The following is a 5000-nucleotide window of genomic DNA, read 5'->3' as shown; positions in this document are numbered from 1 at the left end:
CCTTAATTTTGCAACTAATTGGAAGTCTCTAGCACAATATTTCGATTTATGGTGAATTTATGAAAAAACTTTTTCCTTACGTCTGCGCGGTAACTCTTCCAATAAAAATCATACATGCGATTGTGGTAATGTTTGCACCATTTTAAAATTAGCCGTTATATAAAGTTTTATATATGGAAATGTGCACAATTTCATGCCCAATACAACTAAAAACAACCCATGGTTGTAGCTTTTTTCAGTTTTGAGATATTTTCATATAAATAATGATAATTGCCAAAATTTCAACCTTTGGTCAACTTTGACTCTACCGAAATGGTCGAAAAACGCAATTGTAAGCTAAAACGCGTATATTCTAGTAATATTCAAGCATTTACCTTCATATTGCAACAAATTGGAAGTCTCTAGCACAATATTTTGATTTATGGTGAATTTATGAAAAAAATAAAATTTTCTTTACGTCCGCGCGGTAACTCTTCCGAAAAAATCATACGTGCGATTGTGGTAATGTTTGCACCATTTTAAATTAGCTGTTACATAAAGTTTTATATATGAAAATGTGCAAAATTTCATGTAGAATACAACAAAAATAATTGAAGGTTGTACCTTTTCTCATTTTTGAAATATTTGCATATAAATCACGATAAATAGAAAAAAAACCACATTCGGTCAACTTTGACTCTACCGAAATGGTAAAAAAACGCAATTGTAAGCTAAAACTCTTACAGTCTAGTAATATTCAGTCATTTATCTTCATCTTGAAACAAATTCGAAGTCTCTAGCAAAATATTTAGATTTATGGTGAATTAAAAAAAAAATCTTTCCTTCCCTCCGCGCGCGGATTCTCCGCCACAAATCTCCGAAATACGTACGTACCATTCTCGGAATATTTGCTCCGTTTCATATTAGGCATTTCATAGAGTTTTTTTTTATATATGAAAATGTGCGCAATTTCATGTAGAATAAAACTAAAAATATTTGAAGGTTGTAGCTTTTCTTATTTCCAAAATAATTGCATATAAAAAATATATATATAAAAAAATTCGACATTCGGTCAACTTTAACTCGTCAGATATGGTCGAAAACTGCAATTGTTTAGTAATATTCAATTGTATAGTAATATTCAATCATATGTCTTCATTTTGAAAGAAATTGGAAGTCTCTAGGATAATATTCGAATTCATGCATTATTTTGCGATAATATTTTCTGTGTTGCTTTTATCGTTTTACAATGTGTTATATGCCAAAATGATTGCAATTTAGTGTGCATCACAACAACAAAAAAAGTAACTTGTTACCTTTAACCGTTTTGCGCACAGCGCGATTTGAATACAATTATATATGAAATTTCGTTTTTGCGCCATCATATATCGCATTATTTATATATGATAATGATAATTTTTTTCATTTCTGATGGTTGTATACTAAACTTCAGCCAATGACAAAAAAGGAGCCAAAAATGAACTCTTAATCTTGTAAACTAAGCACGCTGTGATTTTTTGAAAAAAATATTTTTTCTGCTTCCGCGCTCACTCTGAAACACCTCCGGCACATGGGAGACAATTTTTTTGTTACCGCTTCGGTGTAAGAGGGTTAATAAACATATTATACATAATGTATTATAAAAATCTCAAATCTCAGTAGAGAGAGAGAGAGAGAGAAAACATACTCCCTCCCCTCCAGTCACATTACTTGATATATTTGACAGCCGTTCGACCTCAGTTTATCTTACATAATTTTTTAATATATAAACTAAAATCTTACTAATTCACTATAGCATTTTCTTTAATGTATTGATTGCTCTTTACATTTATGTTATTTGAAAATTAGTAAATCATTTATTTATCGTACAGAAAGCATTCACCCATACACCTCTTTAAGAAAGAGAGAGAGAGAATAATTGTTATTATGTAATATCATTAAATCTTATTAAACTTACTAAATACAGCATTGATCAGTATTAATATTTTAAAATTAGTAAATAATTTTTGTATCAGAAAAATGTATATAGTCATGAAAATAACATCAAAATACACTAATTTGGGATTATTTACCGTTGGAAAAACGTGAATAGGCGAATTTCTTGCAAATAATAGGTAGATAAGGTCCAAAGAGAAGTCCGACAATCCGGAGAACGTGAATACTGTATATATATTCACACACATATATATGGAGCTACAAATGTCCTTTAAAATCCAATTCGCTCTACCTCGGAATTAATGTATTTTCACATATGTTATCCGAAGGGGAATTTTTTTAGTCAATAAGAAATTTGTCAGCTCATGGGCGCAAACCATCGAACCCAACAAATTCAGGATGCACAGTGAAGCTCGATGTATGTATATGAATCAGGGCAATGTGATATGACTCATATAATGGCTACGTGAGGACAAAAGCACTACAATGTTACCGAGGTCGAGGTGGGTTGATGCCGACCCCAAAACAACGAACACCCGAGAGCGACAGGTATTTGTAGTTGAGAAGCGGCATAAACTTATACCCTCTTGCGTGGCTGTGTGGTGTAAAGCTTCACTGTGTGTCCTGAATTTGTTGGGTTCGATGGTTTGCGCACGTGAGCTGACAAATTTCTTATCAACTAAAAAATTCCCCTTCAGCTAACATATATGAAAATATTTTTTCTGATGTATAGCAAATTAGATATTAACCCTTAAACGCATATTGGGCGTATTAAACGTCGACGAAAATTGTCTGTTGGGTGCTTAATTGACGTATGATACGTCGACACAAAGAAGTTTTTTTTTAAAATTTGTGGTAAAATAGTTATATGCCTACTTGGCGGAAACTTTTGAATCACGCACCTTGAGGGATGCTTGGAGTACACGGATTAAACTGTTATTTTGTTTACAAGCATAACCCAGGCTTGCATGCGCAAATTTCTTTCTTCTTGCACTGAAAAGCATCAGCGGGCACATCTCAGAAATTATTTTGTTACTTTGACGTAATTTTTGCACCATCTTATATTAGCAGTACATAGAGTTTCATATATGAAAATGTGTGCAATTTCATGTAGAATACAACAAAAAACAACCCATGGTTGTAGCTTTTATCAGTTTTGAAATATTTCATATAAATCACGATAAGTGCCAAAATTTCAACCTTCGGTCAAGTTTAACTCAACGGAAATGGTCGAAAAATGCAATTGTAAGCTAAAACTCTTATATTCTAGTAATATTCAATCCTTAACCTTCATTTTGCAACAAATTGGAAGTCTCTAGCATAGCACAATATTTCGATTTATGGCGAATTTAAAAAAAAAACTTTTTCCTTCTGCATGGCAACTGCCGAAAAAATCTGACAATTTTTTGTCCAATTGTCATAATGTTTGCACTATTTTATATTAGCTGTTACATAAAGTTTTATATATGAAAATGTGCGAAATTTCATGTAGAATACAACTAAAAATAACCCATGGTTGTAACTTTTATCAGTTTTGAAATATTTTCATACAAATAATGATAAGTGTCAAAATTTCAACCTTCAGTCAACTTTGACACAACCAAAGTGGTCATAAAATGCAATTGTAAGCTAAAACTTACATTCTAGTAATATTCAATCATTTACCTTTATTTTGCAACAAATTGGAAGTCTCTAGCACAATATTTCGATTTATGTTGAATTTTTGAAAAAAAACTTTTTCCTTACGTCTGCGCGGTAACTCTTCCGAAAATATCAGAAATTTTTTCGTCTGATTGTCGTAATGTTTGCACCGTTTTATATTAGCCATTACATAAAGTTTTATATATGGAAATGTGCAAAATTTCATGTAGAGTACAACCAAAAACAATCCATGATTGTAACTTTTATCAGTTGTGAAATATTTTCATACAAATTACGATAAGCGCCAAAATTTCAACCTTTGATCAAATTTGACTCGACCGAAATGGTAATAAAACGCAATTGTAAGCTAAAACACTTACATTCTAGTAATAATCAATCATTTACCTTCATTTTGCAACAAATTGGAAGTCTCTAGCAAAATATTTTGATTTATGGTGAATTTTTGAAAAACATTTTCCTTACGTCCTCGCGGTAACTGCCGAAAAAATCAGAAATTCTTTTGTCCGATTGTCGTAATGTTTGCATCGTTTTATATTAGCCATTTCATAAAGTTTTACAATAATACTTTGAGATACGAGCTTAATGCGTTCCGGGACCGAGCTCGTATGTCAATTCGCTCGTATCTCAGATCAATTTTTGCCATATAAAATAACTAAAAAAAAATTAATCCGTTCCCACCCTTTGAAAAAACATCTAAAATCAGTACATTACAGTGGAAAAACATGTTTTTAATTGTTCTAATTCACAACCTACGCCCACAAAATAACAGAAAACTATGTACTGGTTATGATCTGCAATAAAATGTGACATTATTATGGAGTTCTTACCTTCGAGACAGACGGTAGCGGCTAACGGCGGTGTGTGGAGGAGGATGGAGAGAGAAAGGGGAGAAGAGAGACTTGGCAGCAACACGTTCGGTACGCTACACTTTTGTAACACTAAGTAATAACTTAAACTTTAAATTTAACCTTTGGCTCTTGAAAGCATGTGGGTTTTCTGAGTGGTACACCAGCAGTGATTTGACCTTACAGTCACCGCTGGCATTGGCACACAAGGCTAGGGTTAACCGGTCCTTCATGGGTTTATGGCCTGGTAGTCTCTTCTCCCTGCCATGATGAATGTCCTCCTGGGCATCTTCTTCCAGAAAAGGCCAGTTTCATCGCAGTTGAACACTTGTTAGGGGATGTATCCTTGTTCTGTGATAACTGAGGCAAAGGTTTTGACGTAGTCCGCCGCGGCTTTCAAGTCGGAACTTGCTGCTTCCCCATGCCTCACAACCAAGTGTATCCCAGTCCGTTTTTTGAAATTGTCGAACCAGCCACGACTGGCTTTGAAGGTTTCCACTGGCGTCGAAGTCTCCCCTCTCTCAGCTGCTTGCTTTCCTTTCAAGTCATTGTAGATTCCGCTGGCTTTTTCACAGATGA

General features: G+C 33.7%; 1 protein-coding gene across 1 annotated transcript in view; it reads left to right on the top strand.

The window, feature by feature from the left end:
* Positions 1-5000, top strand: part of LOC135206036 (ras GTPase-activating protein 3-like) — a gene marked incomplete in the record, with an annotated part of 518306 nt that overhangs the window by 282839 nt on the left and 230467 nt on the right.

This window comes from Macrobrachium nipponense, chromosome 11, assembly GCF_015104395.2.
Source record: "Macrobrachium nipponense isolate FS-2020 chromosome 11, ASM1510439v2, whole genome shotgun sequence".
Lineage (NCBI taxonomy): Eukaryota > Metazoa > Arthropoda > Malacostraca > Decapoda > Palaemonidae > Macrobrachium > Macrobrachium nipponense.
This window is presented reverse-complemented; position numbering and strand designations above follow the sequence as displayed.